This window comes from Chiloscyllium punctatum, chromosome 15 (genome assembly GCF_047496795.1).
Source record: "Chiloscyllium punctatum isolate Juve2018m chromosome 15, sChiPun1.3, whole genome shotgun sequence".
NCBI classification, from domain to species: domain Eukaryota; kingdom Metazoa; phylum Chordata; class Chondrichthyes; order Orectolobiformes; family Hemiscylliidae; genus Chiloscyllium; species Chiloscyllium punctatum.
In genome coordinates, this window is record NC_092753.1 from 50,756,778 (window position 1) to 50,770,723 (window position 13,946).

General features: G+C 38.8%; 1 protein-coding gene across 2 annotated transcripts in view; it reads left to right on the forward strand.

Annotated features, from left to right (window-relative positions):
• epha6 (eph receptor A6) overlaps positions 1-13,946 on the forward strand; it is a 695,995-nt gene that overhangs the window by 578,919 nt on the left and 103,130 nt on the right. The window lies entirely within an intron of this gene.

Consider the following 13,946-nt stretch of genomic DNA (forward strand, 5'->3'; position numbering starts at 1 on the left):
AGGGATAGTCAACATGGCTTTGTGCATGGAAAATCATGCCTCACAAACTTGATTGAATTTTTTGAAGAAGTAACAAAGAGGATTGATGAGGGCAGAGTGGTAGATGTGATCTATACGGACTTCAGTAAGGCGTTTGTCAAGGTTCCCCATGGGAGACTGATTAGCAAGGTTAGATCTCATGGAATACAGGGAGAACTAGCCATTTGGATACAGAACTGGCTCAAAGGCAGAAGACAGAGGGTGTTGGTGGAGGGTTGTTTTTTAGACTGGAGGCCTGTGACCAGTGGAATGCCACAAGGATCAGTGCTGAGTCCACTACTTTTCATCAATTATATAAATGATTTGGATGTGAGCATAAGAGATATAGTTAGTAAGTTTGCAGATGACACCAAAATTGGAGGTGTAGTGGACAGCTAAGAAGGTTACCTCAGATTACAGTGGGATCTTGATCAGATGGGCCAATGGGCTGAGAAGTGGCAGATGGAGTTTAATTTAGATAAATGTGAGGTGCTGCATTTTGGGAAAGCAAATCTTAGCAGGACTTATACACTTAATGGTAAGGTCCTAGGGAGTGTTACTAAACAAAGAGACCTTGGAGTTCAGGTTCATAGCTCCTTGAAAGTGGAGACGCAGGTAGATAGGATAGTGAAGAAGGTGTTTGGTATGCTTTCCTTTATTGGTCAGAGTATTGAGTACAGGAGTTGGAAGGTCATGTTGCGGTTGTACATGACATTGGTTAGGCCACTGTTGGAATGTTGCATGCAATTCTGGTCTCTTTCCTATCGGAAAGATGTTGTGAAACTTGAAAGGGTTCAGAAAAGATTTACAAGGATGTTGCCAGGGTTGGAATGTTTGAGCTACAGGGAGAGGTTGAACAGGCTGGGGCTGTTTTCCCTGGAGCATTGGAGGCTGAGGGGTGACCTTATAGAGGTTTAAAAAATCAGGAAGGGCATGGATAGGATAAATAGACCAAATCTTTTCCCTGGAGTGGGGGAGTCCAGAACTGGAGGGCATAGGTTTAGAGTGAGAGGGGAAAGATATAAAAGAGAATGAAGGGACAACTTTTTCATGCAAATGGTGGTATGTATCTGGAATGAGCTGCTAGAGGAAGTGGTGGAGGCTGGTACAATTGCAACATTTAAAAGACATTTGGATGGGTACATGAATAGGAAGGGTTTGGATGGATATGGGCCAGGTGCTGGCAGGTGGAACTAGATTGGGTTGGGATACCTGGTCAGCATGGACAAGCTCCGTGCTGTACATCTCTATGACTCTAATTAGCAGAACACAGGTTTAAAATAGTCACTTGTCAACCAGGAACAAGGATCTGTAATTCTTCATTCAATTCTGCATTCCTTTGCATCTACTCCACCAACCTAATGCAAATTGCTATTTCATGTTAAATTATAAAAAAGTGAATATTATAAACTTCTGAAGTGTGTTGTGTGATACTATGAGTAAAGTATGTGCACTCAAAGCTATAAAATATTGTAGTTGCTTTCGAAATGGTATTGTTTTCTTCGTAGTTCAAGTTAGAGACTATTGAGCATGCTATTTCTGTATGTGTTAAACACTTCACCATCCCTTCACTCACTTCAAATGTATTTTCCTGTGAATAATCAATCAATTGGGCTTATTGTTCCCTGCGGACTAAGCAAATCCTGAATTGAAAATTGGTGAACAGGTTAATGGTGAATAAGTGCCACATGATAGAATTGTTGATAACTGCTTCGTGACTTTACTGATGTTTGAGAGTGTCCTGATAGGATGGCTAGGTTGGATTTATACTGCTTGCTTACACAAAATCCTGGCCAGTTTCTCCAGCTCCATGGGAGTTTAAGGAATGTAAAGAAGTGTGACTGAGAGAGCTTCTGGGCTTTGTGGCCTTTGCTTTGAGCAGTGAATGCAATCATTTCTCGATGTGACTTTCTGTTCAATGAATTGTGTAAAGATAGGCTTCTGCAGAGATTGCTGAAAATGAGCAATTGGTTGACACTTTCAGCTGAAGATAGCTGTTAAGCTTCAGCTTTGTCTCTTACTGCACCACCATAGAGGATAGTGAAAGACACATAACCACCTCCTCTTTATAGCTGCTTAATTGTACAACATTATTCATGGCTAAATGTCATACTGTTTCAGAGTTTAGCCTAATCTGCTGGTTGTGAAATTGCTAAGTAATGCCACAAATATAAAAATGTTGTTATTATTGTTGCAAGGGATTATGTTGTGCTTCCTGATTATTTTTGTCTCAAAGGGAAATGAATTTGGTTTAATACAGATTTAACATATTCAAATCTATCATAAACTCACTCAATGAAATCTAGACAAAAAGAGGAGCTAAATCAACTTGTTTAGTAGCTGTATTTTTGGCATCCAAGATATCTAGACACACTGCTAATGGAAAGTGCACCACACAAGAACTTGGTAAATGGATTTATAGACGTGCATGTGCCAAATGACTTCCAGCAATACACAGAGCAGGAAGATTAATGACATTAGTCTGCAAGGTTGATTTGATGTTTGTGTTGCCATTTTCAACATAGTGCTCTAGCCTACACCTTAACCTCACCTTGCATAGTTGAATACATGTGAAATGTCATAAAGACCTCCCATCCACCCACTGTTGCCTATTCAATTACTTTTAGATTAATTATAGGATTATTCCTTCTGGTTATTAGTGCATTGAGCATATCTTCTGACATTTTATGATGCTTTTCTGAAGCTTGAATCATCTACAGAGACTGGTTTGTTTGGCACTGAAGAGTACACATCCCTGACTTACTGAGCCTTTCTCTTAGAATGGATCTTAACTGCGAGAATGAAGAGAGGTCACCCAAAGCTTAACAAACTGTTAGAAGATAGAGGGGAGGAAAGGCTATCAGCAAAAAACCTTGCCTCCAAGGGTCATTAGCAGTCTTTTTACATCCACTCAAGTGACAACTAATGCTTAAGATGTCCATACTTCACTACCAAGAGCAGCTGACTTGAATCTGACAGCTCCTGCTGCTATTAACACAACCCTTGGACAGGTCAAGGATAGCAATGCCCGTACATATAAAGGTTGATATGTCTCTTAAATCCTAAAAATCTGATTCCTTCTTGATAGGCTTTCACTGCACCAAGTGAGTGTATCGATCAGTCTAACACTGCAGTCTATTATTGACATCCTTATCTGAGAGAGCTGCAACAGATTTAATACATAACTGTGTCCTTGGGTGACCAGGCACCTGCTCTACCCTTTCACCCTGTCTGCCAGATGCACAGCCTGTCTGTCACCACATTCAGATTTCTCTTCTGTTTTGCAAATGTAAAACATCTATTCAAGAAAAGAGGGGTCAGAAAGCAGAAGTGTTTGGTCAATTACCCTAATACCTTTTGCTGGGAAAATGCTGTAATACATTATTGAAAAAGTAAGAACAGTACAGTTAGAAAATCATTTAATCATGCAAGATAAGCAGAATTTCATAAAAGGGAAGTTGTGTTTGACAAATTTGTTAGCGTTTTTTAGGATGTAACAAGTATGGCGGAGAAATGGGAACCAGTAGATGTAATGTATTTGCATTTCTAACAAGCATTTAGTAAGATGCTACATTATAATAAATATCTAAAATTGGAGCTCATTGCTTGGAAGCAATATGGAAGTAAGGAAAGAAGATTAGCTGACTAATGGTTAACAGAAAGAAGGACAGATATACTTGGATTAGAAATAGCTCAGAGAAGGTTTGTAGGGATATAGGAACAGGAGTAGACTATTCAGCTTATTGGGAATTCTCCACCATGTATTATCATTGAGGCTAATCGATGACTTGAATACCTTTTACCCACACTATCCACTTTGTACCATTGAAAATCTGATATCTATCAACCTCTACTTTAAATACACACAAAGACTGACCCTTCATTGCCTCTGAGGTAGAGAATTTCAAAGATTCATTGTCCTCTGAGTTTAAAAAAAATTCTTCATCTCAGTCCGAAAGAAGTCCCCATTATTTTTAAATTATGCCTTCCAATTGCTCTCTAATAGGTTGATTCTTGGTTTAAAGTATTTGTTTTATGAGGAAAGGCTGACCACCCTTGATTTACATTCGATGGGGTTCTGAAGAATGACAATTGGTTTTGTTGATAAATATAAGACTCTCAGGGAGAATGAAAGCTGATTAGATATTTGCCCTCATAGAGGAATCCAGAACTAGGGGTCACCGTTTCAAATTAAGGGGTTTCCCATTTAAGATAGAGATGAGATGGAGAAAATTCTTCTCTGCAAGAATAATTAATCTTTGTCATTCTCAACCCGGGGGCAATAGTATGTAGATCATTGAATATATTCTAGGCTTAGTTATAAAGATTTTTACTCTGCAATGGAGTGAAGGGTTACGGAGAATAGATAGTAACATGACCTGAAAATAACAATTAGATGAGCCATAAACTTATTGAATGTCTGGACAGTCTTGAAAAGCCAACTGGCCTATTCCTTTTATTTCTTATGTTCCAAGAAAGTACACAATGTCAGCCTTTGGATTGGTTCCTGCAAGTGCAAGATTGAGTGATGACCTCTATTCATCTTTCTTCTTTCTTTTCTTCTACTGACTAAGAAGACACATTATTTGACATCTAAGATAACAAAGGTTTTGGTGAGAGGAGAGGAGAAAATAAGAATTGTGTGCCTACACCATCTGTAGCCTCAGTGAGAAGAAATTGGTGAGGCTGGTGTTGTAGTTGGTAAAATATGCCATATGAAGAGGAACTCATTCACGTAGATAACACATTTCAGATTGTTAAATATTTTCCACCATTGTATCCAAGTTTTTCTGGCATTATTACTTCCTATTGCCTCTCGCAATGTGAATTTGAATGACTTCCTACCTCCTTACAAGTATAAAATATCAGTTTCCTTTCTATCTCTTCTGCCAAGCCCTTAAATGGATTGTCTGAGAATCTTGTATTTATAGTCATTGCTCAAAGTATCAGAGTACAAAATCTGTTTCAAATTATTCCTACCACTCCTTACACTCGTGTGACTCCTGTTTAAGAGGTGTTGGCTATGTATAATCACTGTTAGCCACTGCCAATGTGTGCAGCCAATGAACAGGAACGGGAGAACTGGCTAGAAGAAACAGTCATGTAATACAGCAGGAAGTTTGTCAAATATTGGACAGTCATGGGTTAGTCATGAACTACCATCCCTGCACTCATTTTCAGCTTTTATTCAATTTAACCCATTAAGTCTTGCATTCTGGAGAACAAATTCTGAATCGTGTTAATAATTAATTATCAGAGATTACATTTCATGGGGCATGTTTCTTTATTACACAGGCACAGAAATGAGAAATTGGCTTACTAGGAAATTATCCATTTGAATTATGACATTTTCATGTGAAATTATATTAGCCATGGTGTAATATTTATAACTGAATGATTGAACCTGTCACCTACAACTGATTTAGAAGTATTCAACATAAGTACCCCTACAAGACAATGACTGGATGTAGGTTTACAATCGCAATTTCAGTGTGTTCCTGATCTTCATAATGCTGAAAGAGCCATCATGTTGGTATTAGACTTCTTATTGGAGGAAAAGAATGGAGCATTAATTTCATAAGGACGATGTTAAACCTGAGTCAAAAGCGTAGTGCCGTAAGTATTTGTGGCTAGTAAATGGCACATGAGTCAGTTGCAGCCAAATAAAATGATGAATAAAGGAAATGTGGGAATTAGGCAGCCTGATATAATATTTATAATATGCAAGCTGGGGAGATCTTAGGTGCAACCCCGACTCTACATGGAAATTGTCAACCACTGCTAAGATGGGGGTATTGTTACATATGATTTCAGCTTTCTGAGTCTAGGCAAGGAAATATTATCCCATGTGCATGCTCCTGATTGGTCTTAGAAAATCCCTGCTTCCTTTCAGACAAATCTAGTGTTGTTCACCTTTATGTAGTTGAATTTCACAGCTAAGGGACAGCTACAAAATGAGTGGAAGAAAATGATACATAAAAAATGGAATGGGGAAAACTGAAACATTTGGTGTAAAGTCAAATTAATCAAGGTTGGCTGTTTCAGAAGAAAATTGTTTGAGGGTAATGTTTCATGATCCCAAAACTAGCACTGTTAAAATCCCAATTTTTCATGCTAGCAGAATGTTTATTTCCTATTTTGTTTTATTTAGCTGTCAATTGACACAAAATAATTTAGATTTTAATTGAAGTACAGCTTTGTGCACTTCTTGCATTTCCTACATCTGTTCTTCTTTCTTCCTTCAGGAGTTACTTCGTCTCATTTGAGCTCGTATGAAACAAGCAATTTTTTTTCCAGCTGGTACTCTTTGAAGATCAGGCATTAGGCGATGTATCAAGGGAAGAATTTAGAGAAGGCTGACTATTTTTCCTTATTATAGATAATTAGCTAGCTCAAAAGAAGTGGCTATAGTGTTAAAGGATTCAGCCTCTCTCTTTTCATTGTCTTTCACTTTGCCCCAAGGAATCAACTTATCTTAACATTTGTTTTCCTAGTTTTACACAAGAGATCTGTTATAAATGAGCCATAAAGACCAAAAAACAGTAGTTGAACTCCTGCCTTGTGCAGATGTGGCTGATTTAACTTGGAGTCAAGAATGTGGTGTTGGAAAAGCACAGCAGGTCAAGCAGCATCCGAGGAACAGAAGAATCAGCATTTTGAGCATAAGTCCTTCATTAGGAATCATCAGGAGTCAGAAAGTCCTCACTTTCTCCTCCTGATTTAACATGCAGCTGAAGCTGGACTACTATATTTGTTCTTTTGACAAAATCCACTAAGGTTTGGGATCAGAAAAATGATGAAAGGTGTTGTGGCATCACCAGTACCATATGTTCACTAATAAACTGCTCATTGATGCTTAGCTTGGTTCTGCTATGGCCAGTTGGCCACAGCCTCATTACAGCCTAGGCCCAAACAGAGACAAAGGATGATCTAAACATGACTACTCTTGGCATCAAGGTTGGAGTCGTTACCTAACGCAATGGTTGTTAAGCACCAATCTTTTCAGTCCCAGGACATCACTGCAGAAATCCCTCATGGTTGTGTTCTAGGCCCAATGATCTTTAAAGACCTTCACTTCATCATTAGGTTAGAAATGGGGATATTTACTGGTGATTACCCAGATTTCAGCTTCAATCACTTATCAAACAATGAAGAAATTCAAACTCATAGCAGTAATACCTGAATAATATTCAAACTTGGACTAATAAATTTATAATATCATTCATACAAGTGTCAGGCAATAACCGTCTCCAACAAGCGGTGACCTAAACACCACTCCATGATGTTTAATGGCGGGAACATTGCTAAAACTCCTACAATTCTGGGGACTTCAATTGATTGGAAATTTAACTTAATTACTGAAGCAAAAAACACAAGTGGAGGGTGGGTTTCTTTCCAGCGAATTACTACCGATTCTAACTCTTGAAAGTTTTCCAGCATCACCAGGATACAAGTCAGCAATATATATGAACGCTCTCCACTTGGCTGAATGGGTGTAGTTCCAATAGCAATCAGTAAGCACAACACCATCCAGTACTAAGGAACCCATATGACAACACCACATTCATAACAGCATAAGAACTAGGAGCAGGAGTAGGCCATCTGGCCCTTCGGGCCTGCTCCGCTATTCAGTAAGATCTTTATGTGGCCTCAGCTCCACTTACCCACCCTCTCACCATAACTGTTAATTTCTTTATTTTCAAGAAATTATCTATCTTAACTTTAAAAGCATTTACTGAGGAAATCTAAACCACTTCACTGGGCAGGGAATTCCATAGATTCACAACCCTCTGTGTGAAGAAGTTCCTTCTCAATTCAGTCCTAAATTTGCGCCGCATAATTTTGCGGCTATTTTGCCCTCTTGTTCTGGTTTCACCTGCCAGTGGAAACATCCTCTCTCCTTCTATCTTATCTATTCCCTTCACAATTTTATATGTTTCTATAAGATTCCCCCTTCATTCTTCTAAATTGCAATGAATATAATCCCAGTCTACTCAGTCTCTCTTCATAACGCCAATCCCTCAACTCCAGAATCTACCTAGTGATCCTCCTCCGCACCCCTTCTAATGCCAGTACATCCTTTCTCAAGTAAGGAGACTAAAACTGCAGGCAGTACTCCGGGTGTGGCCTCACTAACACCCTATACAGCTGCAACATAAATTCTCTGCTTTTAAACTCAATCCCTTTAGCAATGAAGGACAAAACTCCATTTGCCTTCCTAATTACTTGTTGTACCTGCAGACCAATCTTCTGTGATTCATGTACAAGGACACCCAGCTCCCTCTACACAGCAGCATGCTGCAGTTTCGTACCATTCAAATAATAGTCTGTTTTACTGTTATTCCAACCAAAATAGATTACTTCGCATTTATTAACATTGTACTCCATCTGCCAGACCTTTGCCTACTCAATTGACTATCTCTTTTCCTTTGCAAAGTTTCACTGTCCTCTGCACACTTTGCTCTACTGTTCTTCTTAGTGTCATCCACAAACTTCAATACACTATGCATGGTCCCCAACTCCAAATCATCTATGTAAATTGTGAGTAATTGCGGTCCCAAAACTGATCCCTGAGGTACGACACTAGTCACCGATAGCAACCAGAATAGCACTCATTTATTCCCATTCTTTGCTTCCTATTGGTTATCCATGCTAATACATTGTCCACAATGCCTTGTATCTTTATCTTATGCAGTATACTTGTTTGCGGCACTTTGTCGAATACCTTTTGGAAATTTAGATGCACTGTATCTACTGGGTCCCTGTTGTTCGTAATGTCTCAATAGAATTCCAAACAATTAGTTAAGCGTGACCTCCCCTCATGAACCCATGCTGCATCTACCCAACAGGTCAATTTCTATCTACATGCCTCGCTATTTCTTCTTTGATAACAGATTCAAGCATTTTCTCCATTCCAGAAGTTAAGCTAACTGGTCTATAATTCCCCATCCTTTATCTACCTCCCTTTTTAAACAGTAGCATCACACTTGCTGTTTTCCAATCTGCTGGAACTGCTGCAGAGTCCAGTGAAGTTTGGGAAATTACCACAAGTGAATTTGTTATTTCTCCCAATATCTCTTTTAGTACCCTGGGATGTATTCCATCAGGGCTGAGTGACCTGTCTACTTTTAGCTCCATTAACTTGCCTAAAGCTACCTCTTTCATGAAGGTTTCCAGGTCCTCACCTACCTTCATCTCTGTCAATGACTGACATGTTATTAGTGTCTTCCACTATGAAGACTGGCACAAAATACCTGTTCAGAGCCTCGCCTATTTTCTCATATCCCATTTCTAATCCTCCTTCTCATCCTGTAAAGGACCGATGTTTACTTTAGCGACTCTTTTCTGTTTTATGCATGTATAGAAACTTTTGCTATCTGTCTTTATATTCTGAGCTAGTTTTTTTCTCATAATCAATCTTATTTTTCTTTATAGCTCTTTTTGTGGCTTTCTGTTGACCTTTAAAGCCTTCCCAATCTTCTAGTTTCCCGCTGATCTTGGCCACTTTCTCTGCTTCCTCTTCAGTTTGGTAGCCTCCCTTATTTCCTTAGACACCCATGACAGATTACCCCTTTTCCTCCAGTCCTTCCTTTGACTAATATATATTTTGCAGAGCACTTTAAAAATTATGTTGAAAGTCTTCCATTGTTCGTCAACTATTCTACCATAAAGTCTTAGCATCCAGTATACCTTAGCAAACTCCTCCCTTGTCTTATTGTAGTCTCCCTTGTTTACACACAGTACCGTGGTATTGGAATTTATCTTTGCACTTTCCATGTGTATTCTAATTTCACCCATACTGTGATCGCTCCTTCCAAGAGGATCCCTAACTATGACATCATTGATGATTCATGTCTCATTACACAGGATTCCCTCATCGCTTCCATTACATACATTTCAAGAAAACTATCCAGTATACATTCGATGAGCTCCACCTCAAAGCTACTCTGACTGACCTGGTTTGACCAATCGACATGTAGATTAAAATCCCCCATGATAATTGCCATACCATTTTGACAGGCATGTGTTATCTCTTTGTTTATTGCCTGCCCAGTGTGATATTGTTATTATTATTCAGTGGGCTGTAGACTACACCTATCATTGACTTTTTCTTCTTAGAATTTCTAATTTTCACCGAAATGGATTCAACCTTGTTCTCCATAGAACATCTATCATCTCTCACCACCACCCTGGTGTCGTCCTTCAATATCAGAACTACACCACCTCCCTTGTCTCCCCGTCTGTCCTTCCAAATAGTCTGGTACCCCTGGATATTTAACTCTGAGTCGTGACCATCCTACAATCATGTCTCCGCCATGGCTACTAAATCATATTCATTTGTGATAATTTGTGCTGTTAACTCATTTGCCATGTTGCAAGCACTACAAGCATTCAGGTGAGGTACCCTTATGCTAGTTTTTGTAACTTCTTTATGAATTCCAACATCTCCAATAATAGTATCTCTTGAGTTATCTTTCCTTTTATCACCTCAAGTACTCCCTCTATCACCAATGCACAGTAGCAGCAGTGTCTACCATTTGCAAAATGCACAGCAGCAAGATGTCTTTGACAGTCGCTTCCAAATTTCTGACGTTTATTACCTGGAAGAATAAGGACAGCACATATATCAGAACACCACCATTAACGATTGTCACCTCAGGTTACACACCAACCAGCTACTTGGATGCTGCCTGAGCTGTGCTCTTCCAGCACCACTAATCCAGATTTGAAAATATATTGTTCTTTCATCAAGACTGGGACAAAATCTTGGAGCTTTCTCCTAATAACAGGCATTGGCAGGTTTCTGCTGAACTCAGTGAACTCAACTCAATCCAAATCAGTACAGGTTGTTTTTTTTTTGTAATTCATTATGGGAATGTGGACTTTGCTGGATGGGCCAGCATTTATTGCTCATCCCTAGTTACCCTCAAGAAGGTGGTGATGAGTTGCCTTCTTGGATCTCTTCAGTTCATTTGGTAAAGCTCGACCCATAATGCCATTGGGAAGGGAGTTCAAGGATTTTGATCTAGTGACATGGAAGGAACAATGATATATTTCCAAGTTCATGATGGTGAGTGGCTTGGAGTTGATGGTATTCCCATGTTTCAGTTGCCCATGTCCTTCCAGATAGTAGTGGTCATGGCTTTGGTAGGTGCTGTCTGAGGAGTCTTAGTGAATTTCTATAGGAATAGCTTGACTGTACAAACAGATGATGGTGCCATTTCACCACCACCTTTTTGAGGGCATTTTGGAATGAGTAAGAAATAATGGGCTTGCTCTGATGCCCACATCCCATGAATGAATAGAAAAAATTATATTCAGTGAATAGTAAAAGTGTAGGGAGAGGAACAGGATGACATTTGGTTGCAATACAGTCATAAAACCAACCTGTATCGATTTGAATTGAGTTGAGTTCACTGAGTTCAGCAGAAACCTGCCGATGCCTGTGGAACAGTGAATCAGAAGTTAGTTTTTTTCCTTCCCCACCAGGAACCACTGACACTGTGTTATTGGGAAAAGAGTTTTAAAGCTTAAAGCTTTGTAATCGTGATTTTAACTTGAAGTTCAGTGGGGATTTCAGCCCAAGCCTTTGTTATCTATACAGTTTTGCTCCCACTTGTACTGGCTGTACATGTTCTACACAAAAGAGAGTCTGATTAAATAAAGAGCTTTCATTTATATCACATATTTCACAATCTTAGAATTTCCCAAAGCTCCTTACATCCAATGAAGTATTTTTGGGATAAAATAGGCAATCAAGTTGCACTCATCAATTTCCTATAATCAGCAATGAAATGAATATGATCTGTTTTAATGGTGGTTTGAGAGTTAAATATAACCCAAGGCACTAGGGAATGCTGCAGCTAAGCCACAGCTGATGTCTTAGATTTTAAAAAATTTATGGTTGACCCCATGGCCGTACTTTATTTACTGTCAATAGAAATTAAGGTTGACATTTTTAAAGTACTTTTACTGTTTTGCATTTTCCTTTTAATTTGTAAATATTCCTGCATCAATGCATTTATAAATTCAGCAGAAGTTTCTTGCATTTCATAATTAATGTTATGAGATTTTGAAAAGCATTGCAATACCTTCCAAGTAGATCCCACTCCTGGGCAATATGCAGTTATCTCTCACCAAGAAGAAACTTAGCAGGGTAGTAGATTGATAAGAATAGGTCTGCATTCCATCTCCCCACTTAGTAGAACTTATTCAATGGAAGCCTAAGACTGTAGAATCAATCTCAGAGTCTCTCTGGGATGATGTGATCATGTATTCATTAGCACATTTAAACATCTACTGGATTAATCACTTCAATTACTATAATGGTTATTGTAAGCATATTACATTGGGGCCATATCTGCACCATGTTTTGAAATTGTTCTACATTGTCCAAATGAAAACGGTTAAATGAACCAGTTACTGAACACGATTTAATCCTTTCAGTGCTGAAAGCCTTTGGCATCTTTTTGAAGTATCCTATCACTCTTTTGGATGCTGCGTTCAAATTGTTCATTTTTTCTATGTTACGGATGGCAGAATATCTGTGATTCGGGTAGGAAGCACTGGTACTTTAATATCAAATTTCCTGTGCACCACAGCACCTTTCTGGACCTCATCAAGCTTGACTATTAGTGATTGTGAACCTGCCATTCTCTTATGCCATTGTTGCCAAAGCAGTTTGTTGAATTGCGAAAAGATTCAGATCTGCAGCTGAGGTTTTATTAACATTTACAGAAAACTTGTTTACCTAAAATTTTGTGGCCTCTACAAAGTTGATAAGATTTTTAGTACTGTTGCTAAAACCTCTTGTTCAAATTGCAGTTTTATAATACTCCCTTTAAAATTTGATAGTTATGTTGAGCTACACCTTCAGCTTAGTACAGTACAGAAAAAATTGAGAAGTCTGGTACCTGCTGGTCCCTTTCAAAGTGGTTGCAATGCGCTGGAACAATTAAAATGACTGATCAAATATAAAGTGAAGGGAAACTGTGCTTTCAATTAGTTAAAAATCACAGAACACCAGGTTATAGTCCAACAGGTTTATTTGGAAGTACTAGCTTTCAGAGCATTGCTCCTTCGTCAGGTAGCTAGTGGGGCAGGATCGTAAGACACTAAATTTATAGCTATAAATTCTGTGTCCTATGATCCTGCCACACTAGCTATCTGACAATAAGAGCACTCCGAAAGCTAGTGCTTCCAAATAAACCTGTTGGACTATAACCTGGTGTTGTGTGATTTTTAACGTTGTCCACCCCAGTCCAACACCAGCACCAATTCAGTTAGGTCTTTGTTCTTAAACATATGTTGCTGTTGTTGCTGCATGCTGTGACAACTCATTGCTCCTGTGATATTTTGGTGTAATTGATAAGAGAAAGTGGGGAACAATTTCAAGTCTTTATGATGGATGCTTGAAGCTGTGTTGTATCTTTTTTCTGTGATTATGTGTAGTTGCTATTAAATGTACTTTATTGAAGAAAGACATTTGCAAACAAACTGTTGAATTGCAGCATTGCTTATATCGAAAAATTAATTTAAAGTTTAAGTACTCGAGTTAAAAACATGCACTTTTGACTGTAACTATGAGTCTGCCTATGGGTATACTTTTCAATTTGCAGGTTCTAACAGCATACCTGTGTAAGTCAACCCGGACTCTGATGCCTGAGCTTTGATACTTGTCTACTCAGTTTAAGATTCCCAGAGTTACACATATCCAGTAGTCAGATTATATCTGTCCGGCTGCCATAGACACATTAATATTTACAGCACAGAAGGAGGCCATTTAGCCCACCATGTATTCGCCAGTCACCAAAGATCTCATTACATCATTTTCCAGTGTTTGGTCCATATCCAAGGAGGCTATAGCAAAGCAAGTGATTATCTAAATGCTGGTTCAGCATTTAATGGGATCCTGGCTCAAACACCCT